The following is a 12,514-nucleotide window of genomic DNA, read 5'->3' on the forward strand; positions in this document are numbered from 1 at the left end:
TAGGCTCTTGCCACTCCTTGTTCCATAATCCATCAAATCTTTACCCAAAACTTGAAAACTCCACAACACAAAACTTAAAGTAGAAAACTCGTGAGCTCCGTTAGCGAAACAAAACAAAAGACCACTTCAAAGTACTGTAATTAAATCATTATTTATTTATATGGGTGTTATACCTACTGTATTCCAACTTCTCTATGGATTATAAACTATTTTACTAGCCATAGATTCATCAAAATAAGCAAACAACACACGAAAAACAGAATCTGTCAAAAACAGAACAGTCTGTAGTAATCTGTAGCTAGCGCAAGATATGGAACCCCAAAAATTCTAAAATAAATTTCTGGACGTGAGTAATTTATCTATTAATCATATGAAAAAATAATTAACTAAATATAACTCTTCAATTAAAAATGACAGCAGTTCTCGTGAGCGCTAAAGTTTCTGTTTTTTACAGCAAGTTCAACAAGACTTTCCCCAAGTCTTCCCAACGGTTCTACTTGGCACAAACACTAATTAAACACAAAAACACAACCAAAACAGAGGATAAATAATTTATTTATTAATAAACAGGATTAAAAAGCAAGGAATAAAAATAAAATTGGGTTGCCTCCCAACAAGCGCTATCGTTTAACGCCCCTAGCTAGGCATAACAAGCAAGAATAGATCTAGGTATTGCCATCTTTGGTAGGCAATCCATAAGTAGCTCTCATGATAGATTCATATGGTAATTTTATTTTATTTCTAGGAAAGTGTTCCATGCCCTTTTTTAATGGAAATTGGAATCTAATATTCCCTTCCTTCATATCAATAATTGCACCAACCGTTCTAAGGAAAGGTCTACCGAGAATAATAGGGCAAGAAGGATTGCAATCTATATCAAGAGCGATAAAATCTACGGGAACATAATTCCTATTTAAAACAATAAGAACATCATTAATTCTTCCCATAGGTTTCTTAATAGTGGAATCCGCAAGATGCAAGTTTAGAGAGCAATCATCAAAATCACGGAAATCTAGCAAATCACACAAAGTTTTGGGAATAGTAGAGACACTAGCACCCAAATCACACAAAGCATAAAACTCAAGATCTTTAATTTTAATTATAATAGTTGGTTCCCATTCATCATAAATTTTTCTAGGGATAGAAACTTCCAATTCAAGTTTTTCTTCATAAGATTGCATCAAGGCATCGACGATATGTTTAGTAAACGCTTTATTTTGACTATAAGTGTGAGGAGATTTTAGCACGGATTGCAACAAGGAAATACAATCAATCAAAGAGCAATTTTCATAGTTAAATTCCTTGAAATCCATAATAGTGGGTTTAGAAACATCTAGGGTTTTAATTTCTTCAATCCCACTTTTATCAAATTTAGCATCAAGATCAAAAGATTTAGAATTATTGGAACGCCTTCTAGGTAAAGGTGGATCATATTTAGTCCCATCATTATCAAGATTCATATTGCAAAACAAAGATTTAATAGGGGACACATCAATAACTTTTAGATCTTCATCATTATTTTCATAGGAACTAGAAGAATACGCTTTATAAAGGCATCTTTCTTAGCACGCATGCTAGCGGTTCTTTCTTTGCACTCATCAATGGAAATTCTCATGGCTTTGAGAGACTCATTGATATCATGCTTAGGTGGAATAAATCTAAGTTTCAAAGAATCAACATCAAGAGCAATTCTATCAACGTTCCTAGCCAGATCATCAATCTTAAGCAATTTTTCTTTAATCGTAGCATTAAAATTCTTTTGCAAAGAAATAAATCCTTTAATATTAGATTCAAAATCAGAGGGCATCTTATTATAATTTACATAAGAATTTTTGTAGGAATTACCATAATTATTAGAGGGATTACTAGGATAAGTCCTAGGATTGAAATTTCCTCTATACGCGTTGTTACCAAAATTGTTCCTACCAACAAAATTCACATCCATAGATTCATTATTATTCTCAATCAAAGTAGACAAGGGCACATCATTAGGATCAGAAGAAACACTCCTATTAGCAAATAATTTCATAAGTTCATCCATCTTTCCACTCAAAACATTAATTTCTTCTATCGCATGCACCTTTTTAGTAGATCTTTCAGTATGCCATTGAGAATAATTAACCATAATATTATCTAGGAGTTTAGTAGGTTCTCCTAAAGTGATTTCCATAAAAGTGCCTCCCGCGGCCGAATCTAAAAGATTTCTAGAAGCAAAATTCAATCCGGCATAAAAATTCTGAACAATCATCCACAAATTTAAACCATGAGTTGGGCAATTACGTATCATTAGTTTCATTCTCTCCCAAGCTTGTGCAACATGTTCATGATCAAGTTGCTTAAAATTTATAATATCGTTTCTAAGAGAGATGATCTTAGCGGGAGGAAAATACTTAGAGATAAAAGCATCTTTGCACTTGTTCCATGAATCAATACTATTTTTAGGCAAAGATGAAAACCAAGCTTTAGCACGATCTCTAAGTGAAAAAGGAAATAGCTTCAATTTAACATTATCATTATCGACATCCTTCTTCTTTTGCATGTCACACAAATCAACGAAGCTATTAAGATGGGTAGCGGCATCTTCACTAGGAAGGCCGGAGAACGGATCTTTCATGACAAGATTCAGCAAAGCAGTATTAATTTCACAAGATTCAGCATTGGTAAGAGGAGCAATCAGAGTGCTAAGGAAATCATTATTGTTGGTGCTGGTGAAGTCACACAATTTAGTATTATCTTGAGCCATCGTGACAAACAAGCAAACTAACACACAAGCAAACAAAAAGCAAACGAGCAAAAGAGGCAAATAGAGAAAGAGAGGGAGGATCGAGAGAGAGGGCGAATAAAATGGCAAGGGTGAATTGGGGGGAGAGGAAAAGGAGAGGCAAATGGCAAATAATGTAATGCGGGAGAGAGGGATTGTGATGGGTACTTGGTATGTTGACTTCTGCGTAGACTCCCCGGCAACGGCACCAGAAATTCTTCTTGCTACCTCTTGAGCACTACGTTGGATTTCCCCGAAGAGGAGAGGATGATGCAGCAAAGTAGCGTAAGTATTTCCCTCAGTTTTTAAGAACCAAGGTATCAATCCAGTAGGAGGCCATGCACAAGTCCCTTGTACCTACACAAAAACAATAGCTCAATGCAACAACACGCTTAGGGGTTGTCAATCCCTTCACGGTCACTTACGAAAGTGAGATCTGATAGAGATGATAAATAATTTTTTTGTATTTTTGGTATAGAGATGCAAAGTAAAAAGTAAAGGCAAAGTAAAAGCAAAGCAATAATAAAGTGATGGAGATTGATATGATGAGAAAGAGACCCGGGGGCCATAGGTTTCACTAGTGGCTTCTCTTAAGAGCATAAGTATTCTACGGTGGGTCAACAAATTACTGTTGAGCAATTGACAGAATTGAGCATAGTTATGAGAATATCTAGGTATGATCATGTATATAGGCATCACGTCTGAGACAAGTAGACTGAAACGATTCTCCATCTACTACTATTACTCCACTCATCCACCGCTATCAGCATGCATCTAGAGTATTAAGTTAAAAACAGAGTAACACCTTAAGCAAGATGACATGATGTAGAGGGATAGTTTCATGCAATATGATAAAAACCCCATCTTGTTATCCTCGATGGCAATGATACAATACGTGCCTTGCTGCCCCTTCTGTCACTGGGAAAGGACACCGCAAGATCGAACCCAAAGCTAAGCACTTCTCCCATGGCAAGAACAACCAATCTAGTAGGCCAAACCAAACTGATAATTCAAAGACACTTGCAAAGATAACCAATCATACATAAAAGAATTCCGAGAAGATTCAAATATTATTCATAGATAGACTTGATCATAAACCCACAATTCATCGGTCTCAACAAACACACTGCAAAAAGAAGATTACATCGAATAGATCTCCACGAGAGAGGGGGAGAACATTGTATTGAGATCCAAAAGGAGAGAAGAAGCCATCTAGCTACTAACCATGGACCCGTAGGTCTGAAGTAAACTACTCACACTTCATCGAAGAGGCTTGGATGATGATGTAGAAGCCCTCCGTGATCGATGCCCCCTCCGGTGGAGCTCCGGAACAGGCCCCAAGATGGGATCTCGTGGATACAGAAAGTTGCGGCGGTGGAATTAGGTTTTTGGCTTCGTATTTGATCGTTTGGGGGTACGTGGGTATATATAGGAGGAAGAAGTACGTCGGTGGAGCAACAGGGGGCCCACGAGGGTGGGGGCGCGCTTGGTGGGGTTGGGCGCGCCCCCCTACCTCGTGGCCTCTTGTTACGTGCCTTGACGTAGGGTCCAAGTCTCCTGAGTTGTATTCGGTGAGAAAATCAAGTTCCCGAAGGTTTCATTCCGTTCGGATTCCGTTTGATATTCCTTTTCTTCGAAACCCTAAAACAGGCAAAAAACAGCAATTCTGGGATGGGGCTCCAGTTAATAGGTTAGTCCTAAAAATAATATAAAAGTGGATAATAAAGCCCAATAATGTCCAAAACAGTAGATAATATAGCATGGAGAAATCAAAAATTATAGATACATTGGAGACGTATCAGCAGCCCGCGCCGCCGTGCCGCCGCCGGACTCTGGAGGAGTCCGAGCGCGCCCCGCCCCGCGCTGCCCGACCCCTCCCCCACGTCGGACGCCGCCGCCGCCTCGCCCCGGTCTTTAAAAGTCGAACCCCGGCCCCCCTCCCCAAGCCGCCAGAGCCGCCGTCGCTGAGCCGCACCACCGCAGCTCGCGCCGCTCGCCGCTACTGTCCTGCTGCCGCCGCTAGCGCCGCAGCTGCCCGCTGCCGAAGCCCGCGCCGCCGACGCCGGAGCCGCCACCGTGCCGTTCGCCGGATCTCGCCGCCGCTGACCGCCGTTTTTTTAAGAACCGGTAAAAGCGCCGAACCGTTGCCCGTTTTTTTGGATTTTTTTTGTTAGATCGGTATTTCGAGTTCGCTAATTAGCGATCGTTCGTTCGAACGTCTCTGTTAGCGAACGTATTCGCTCATTTGTCCCTATGTTCATTCGATAGGCTTTTATTCTTATTTTATTTCTTGGCCAGGGACCTATCCGTGATTATTTTTATCAAAGATTAGCCCCTGATCTTCAAACCCTCGCAACTTTTTGCTCGCTCGTCCAAATCCAGTGAAACCAACGCCAAAATCTTCATCTCGGTCCCCTCTTTCCAAATAATCAACTTGAACATGGTTTTGAAAATTTAAAATTTGGTTCCAAGCATATTTGATTTCGAACTTCTTTTGACCACAGTTTGAGTTTCGTAGCTCCGTTTCGGTTGATTCTTTTTGCAAATCAAAGCTCTTCAGTTGAACTCAGTTTGGATCTATTTATTTGAGTTTTACCCATGCATCTTATGCTTTATTGCTTATGTATGCTATTGTTTGTTTACGATAGAGTATCTAGAGTGCGAAGTGTGCTACTACGAGTCACTAGGGTTTTCAGATCGTCGGCAAGGCAAGTAACACTTTGATCATACCCCTTATTACCTAGTTTTTATGCATTAGTCTCAATACTCAAACACTGCATGGTTAGGACTTGTTAACATGTGGGTTTTGGGAAGTAGTTGTTGAGGTAGTACCTATTGCCCTTTCATTCAAACCTCGGGAGTTCCTACATTATGCTTATTATACTTTGCTATGCAGTGCTATGCTCGTAAACTTGGTTTGGATTGAGTGATTCATGATTGTTGTGAGAATTATTATGAACTAAGGGTTTATTTAAGGTGGCTACTTTAACACACTTCTGGGTGGATTTGTTGAGGCACCCTAGAGTACCCAGTGGTTGTCTGGGCACCTGGAGCAATCCAGCGTTGTCATGGGATATCCCGGAGTACCCGCATGATTAACCTATGGTTTGCCACCCAGGCTCAAAGGGATCATAAAATTATTCATGCTGGAAACTTCCGTGTGCATCCACAAGTCATTATGGGCTCTGGCATAGTTGAGTAAGTTGCGGGAAACCTTTCCATGATGGGCTAGCAGATGTAGGGGATTGTAGGTGTACCGGCCTATCTATCAGTTAAGGGGACCTCTTCGGAAAGACTGTGTCTCGGTCATCCGTTTCTCAACCATCATGCAGTGTGAGAAATTCAACGGAGGAGATCGAGTCTCGTGGGGAAAAGTGCGCAAACCTCTGTAGAGTGTACAAACTAATCATGGTTAGCCGTGTCCCCGGTTATGGACATTTTGAGTATCTGGTGCTTGAATTATTGATTTGATCTCATCACTCTATTTAATTAATTTGTTGTGTTGATGATTACTTTAATTTGGGATTGAGTTGGAGGAACCTTCTCAATGTTTTCAACAAACTACTAGCTTTCTGCAAAAATAACCATAGAACCTCCACCAGCCAGATATGCATATAGTTATAGTTGTTACTTGTTCATTGCGGTGTTATCTTGCCAGCATATTCCATGTGCTGACCTACATAGGCTGCAACGTATTATGTTGCAGAGTTTTTAGACGAAGAGTAAGGTGTGCTAGGTCGTTGTCATGCACTCAGCTATGCTGTTGGAGTTGTTGGACTCATTTTACCTTCGAAGCTTCCATTGTTATCTTCATTAGATGGCCTTCAGCCATATTATTGTAATAAGTACTCTCTTTTGAGATATTCGATGTAATAAGTGTGTGATTGAACTCTGTTATAAATCCTTCAAGTACTGTGTGTGTCAGCATTACCGATCCAGGGATGACACTTATGCACAGAGATTTGATCGTCTGGGGTCTGATCGCTATAGGCAATGAGGATAATCCTCAAGTTACAGACCCAGACTGTGTAATTGCTACCATCATATTTCAACTTAGCTTTCTCTAGGAACGCATTAAAATTCAACGGAACAACAGCACGGGCCATTTATCTACAACAACGTAGACATGCAAAATACTATCAGGTACTAAGTTCATGATAAATTAAAGTTCAATTAATCATATTACTTAAGAACTCCCACTTAGATAGACATCCCTCTAATCATATAAGTGATCATGTGATCCATATCAACTAAACCATGTCCGATAATCATGTGAGATGGAGTAGTTCTCAATGGTGAACATCACTATGTTGATCATATCTACCATATGATTCACGCTCGACCTTTCGGTCTCAGTGTTCCGAGACCATATCTGCATATGCTAGGCTCGTCAAGTTTAACCCGAGTATTTTGTATGTGCAAAACTAGATTGCACCCGTTGTATGTGAACGTAGAGCTTATCACACCCGATCATCACGTGGTGTCTCGGCACGACGAACTATAGCAATGGTGCATACTCAGGGAGAACACTTATACCTTGAAATATAGTGAGAGATCATCATATAATACTACCGCCGAAATAAGAAAAATAAGATGCATAAAGGATAAACATCACATGCATCAATATAAGTGATATGATATAGCCATCATCATCTTGTGCCTTTGATCTCCATCTCCAAAGCACCGCCATGATCACCATCATCACCGGCTTGACACCTTGATCTCCATTGAAGCATCATTGTCGTCTCGCCAACTATTGCTTCTATGACTATCGCTACCGCTTAGTGATAAAGTAAAGCAATTACATGGCGATTGCATTTCGTACAATAAAGAGACAACCATATGGCTCTTGCCAGTGGCCGATAACTGTGTTACAAAACATGATCATCTCATACAACAATTTATATAATCACATCTTGACCATATCACATCACAACATGCCCTGCAAAAACAAGTTAGACGTCCTCTACTTCGTTGTTGCAAGTTTTAGGTGGTTGCTACAGGCTTAGCAAGAACCTGTTGGGGAACGTAGTAATTTCAAAATTTTGCCTATCCACACGCAAGATCCATCTAGGTGATGCATAGCAACGAGAGGGGAGAGTGTGTCCACGTACCCTCGTAGACCGAAAGCGGAAGCGTTCGGTAACGCCGTTGATGTAGTCGAGCGTCTTTGCGATCCAACCGATCCAAGTACCTAACGCACGCCACCTCCGCGATCTGCACATGTTCAGCTCAGTGATGTCCCTCGTACTCTTGATCCAGCTAAGGCTGAGGGAGAGTTTTGTTAGCACGACGGTGTGATGACGGTGATGATGAAGTTACCGGCGCAGGGCTTCGCCTAAGCGCAACAACAATATGACCGAGGTGGAAATCTGTGGAGGAGGGCACCACACACGGCTAAGACAACTGTCAACTTGTGTGTTCTAGGGTGCCCACTACCCCCATATATAAAGGAGCAAGGGGCAGGCCGGTCGGCCCTATAGGGGCGCGCCCCAAGTAGGATTCCTACTAGGAATAGGAATCCTATTCCTAGTAGGTTTCCAATAAGGAAGAGAGGGGAAGGAAGGAGAGGGAGAGAGGGAGAAGGAAGGAGAGGGGGGGCCGCCCCCTCCTAGTCCAATTTGGACTCCTCAAGGGGGGTGGCCAGCCCTAGGCCCTCTCATATCTCTCACACAAGGCCCATGTTGGCCCATTAGTTCCCCCGGGGGTTCCAATAACCCCCCGGCACTCCGATATTTATCCAGTGACCCCCGGAACTCATCCGATGTCCGAATAACATCGTCCAATATATCAATCTTTACGTCTCGACCATTTTGAGACTCCTCGTCATGTATGTGATCACATCCGGGACTCCGAACTACCTTCGGTACATCAAAACACATAAACTCATAATACCGATCGTCATCAAACGTTAAGCGTACGGACCGTACGGGTTACAGAACTATGTAGACATGGCCGAGACTCACTTCCGTTCAATAACCAATAGTGGAACCTGGATGCTCATATTGGTTCCTACATATTCTACGAAGATCTTTATCGGTCAAACCGCATAACAACATATGTTGTTCCCTTTGTAATCGGTATGTTACTTGCCCGAGATTCGATCGTCGGTATCTCAATACCTAGTTCAATCTCATTACCGGCAAGTCTCTTTACTCATCCCGTAATGCATCAGCCTGTGGCTAACTCATTAGTCACATTGCTTGCAAGGCTTATAGTGATGTGCATTACCGAGAGGGCCCAGAGATACCTCTCCGACAATCGGAGTGACAAATCGTAATCTCGATCTATGCCAACTCAACAAACACCATCGGAGACACCTGTAGAGCATCTTTATAATCACCCAGTTACGTTGTGATGTTTTATAGCACACTAAGTGTTCCTCCGGTATTCGGGAGTTGCATAATCTAATAGTCATAGGAACATGTATAAGTTATGGATAAAGCAATAGCAATAAACTAAACGATCATAGTGCTAAGCTAATGGATGGGTCAAGTCAATCACATCATTCTCTAATGATGTGGTCTCGTTCATCAAATGACAACGCATGTCTATGGCTAGGAAACTTAACCATCTTTGATTAACGAGCCAGTCAAGTAGAGGCATACTAGTGACACTCTATTTGTCTATGTATTCACACATGTACTGAGTTTTTGGTTAATACAATTCTAGCATGAATAATAAACATTTATCATGATATAAGGAAATATAAATATCAAGTTTATTATTGCCTCTAGGGCATATGTCCTTCAGTCTCCCACTTGCACTAGAGTCAATAATCTAGATTACATTGTAATGATTCTAACACCCATGGAGTCTTGGTGCTGATCATGTTTTGCTCGTGAGAGAGGCTTAGTCAACGCGTATGCAACATTCATATTTGTATGTATCTTGCAAATCTCTATGTCTCCCTCCTTGACTTGATCGTGGATGGAATTGAAGCGCCTCTTGATGTGCTTGGTTCTCTTGTGAAATTTGGATTCCTTTGCCAAGGCAATTGCACCAGTATTGTCACAAAACCTTTTCATTGGACCCAATGCACTAGGTATGACACCTAGATCGGATATGAACTCCTTCATCCAGACCCTTCATTTGTTGCTTCTAAAGCATCTATGTATTCCGCTTCATACGTAGATCCTGACACGACGCTTTGCTTAGAACTGCACCAATTGACAGCTCCACCATTCAATAAAAATATGCATCTGATTTGTGACTTAGAGTCATCCGGATCAGTGTCAAAGATTGCATCGACGTAACCGTTTACGACGAGCTCTTTGTCACCTCCATAAACGAGAAACATATTGATGTCTACTACACAACCTTCTTCTTGTAGACGTTGTTGGGCCTTCAAGTGCAGAGGTTTGTAGGACAGTAGCAAATTTCCCTCAAGTGGATGACCTAAGGTTTATCAATCCGTAGGAGGCGTAGGATGAAGATGGTCTCTCTCAATCAACCCTGCAACCAAATAACAAAGAGTCTCTTGTGTCCCCAACACACCCAATACAATGGTAAATTGTATAGGTGCACTAGTTCGGCGAAGAGAGGGTGATACAAGTGGTATATGGATGGTAGATATGGGTATTTGTAATCTGAAATTATAAAAACAGCAAGGTAATGAATGATAAAAGAGAGCGTAAACGGTACTGCAATGATAGGAAACAAGGCCTAGGGTTCATACTTTCGCTAGTGTAAGTTCCCTCAACAATGATAACATAATTGGATCACATAACTATCCCTCAACATGCAACAAAGAGTCACTCCAAAGTCACTAATAGCGGAGAATGAACGAAGAGATTATGGTAGGGTACGAAACCACCTCAAAGCTATTGTTTCCAATCAATCCATTGGGCTATTCCTATAAGTGTCACAAACAGCCCTAGAGTTCATACTAGAATAACGCCTTAAGACACAAATCAACCAAAACCCTAATGTCACCTAGATACTCCAATGTCACCTCAAGTATCCTTGGGTATGATTATACGATATGCATCACACAATCTCATATTCATCTATTCAACCAACACAAAGGACCTCAAAGAGTGCCCAAAGTTCTACCGGAGAATCACGACGAAAACATGTGCCAACCCCTATGCATAGGTTCATGGGCGGAACCCGCAAGTTGATCACAAAAACATACATCAAGTGAATCACGTGGTATCCCATTGTCACCACAGATACGCACGACAAGACATACATCAAGTGTTCTCAAATCTTTAAAGACTCAATCCGATAAGATAACTTTAAAGGGGAAACTCAATCTATTACAAGAGAGTAGAGGGGGAGGAGAAACATCATAGGATCCAACTATAATAGCAAAGCTCGCGATACATCAAGATCGTACCACCTCAATAACACGAGAGAGAGAGAGAGAGAGATCAAACACATAGCTACTGGTACATACCCTCAGCCCCGAGGGAGAACTACTCCCTCCTCGTCATGGAGAGCACCGGGATGATGAAGATGGACACCGGAGAAGGATTGCCCCCTCCGGCAGGGTGCCGGAATGGGTCTAGATTGGCTTTCGGTGTCTACGGAGGCTTCTGGCGGCGGAACTCCTGATCTATTGTGCTCCTGGATGTTTTTAGGGTATGTGGAGATATATAGGTGGAAGAAATACGCCAGGGGGGCATGAGGGGCCCACGAGGGTGGAGGGCGCGCCCAGGGGGTGGGCGCGCCCCCTGCCTCATGGCCTCCTTGTAGATCCCCTGACGTGCACTCCAAGTCTTCTCGGCTTCTTCTGATCCAAAAATAAGTTCCGTGAAGTTTCAGGTCAATTGGACTCCGTTTGGTTTTCCTTTTCTGCAATATTCTAAAACAAGGTAAAAACAGAAACTGGCACTGGGCTCTGGGTTAATAGGTTAGTCCCAAAAATGATCTAAAAGTGGATAATAAAGCCCATAAACATCCAAAACAGTAGATAATATAACATGGAGCAATCAAAAATTATAGATACGTTGGAGACGTATCAGCATCCCTAAGCTTAATTCATGCTCGTCCTCGAGTAGGTAAATGATAAAAACAGAATTTTTGATGCGGAGTGCTACTTGGCATAATTTCAGTGTAATTCTTCTTAATTGTGGCATGAATATTCAGATCCAAAAGATTTAAGATAAAAGTTCATATTGACATAAAAATAATAATACTTCAAGCATACTAACTAAGCAATTATGTCTTCTCAAAATAACATGGCCAAAGAAAGTTCATCCCTACAAAATCATATAGTTTAGTCATGCTCCATTTTCGTCACACAACAATGCTCTCATCATGCACAACCCTGATGACAAGCCAAGCAATTATTTCATACTTTAGTAATTTCAAACTCATAAACCTTCACGCAATACATGAGCGCGAGCCATGGACATAGCACTATGGGTGGAATAGAATATGATGATGGGGGGTATGTGGAGAAGACAAAAAGGGAGAAAGTCTCACATCAACGAGTCTAATCGATGAGCTATGGAGATGCCCATCGATTGATGTTAATGCAAGGAGTAGGGATTTCCATGCAACGGATGCACTAGAGCTATAAATGTATGAAAGCTCAACAAAAGAAACTAAGTGGGTGTGCATCCAACTTGCTTGCTCACGAAGACCTAGGGCACTTGAGGAGGCTCATTGTTGGAATATACAAGCCAAGTTATATAATGAAAATTTCCCACTAGTATATGAAAGTGACAAAACAAAAGACTCTCTATCATGAAGATTACGGTGCTACTTTGAAGCACAAGTGTGGCAAAGGATAGTAACATTGTC

This window comes from Triticum urartu, chromosome 3 (assembly GCF_003073215.2).
Source record: "Triticum urartu cultivar G1812 chromosome 3, Tu2.1, whole genome shotgun sequence".
In the NCBI taxonomy this organism is placed as follows: domain Eukaryota; kingdom Viridiplantae; phylum Streptophyta; class Magnoliopsida; order Poales; family Poaceae; genus Triticum; species Triticum urartu.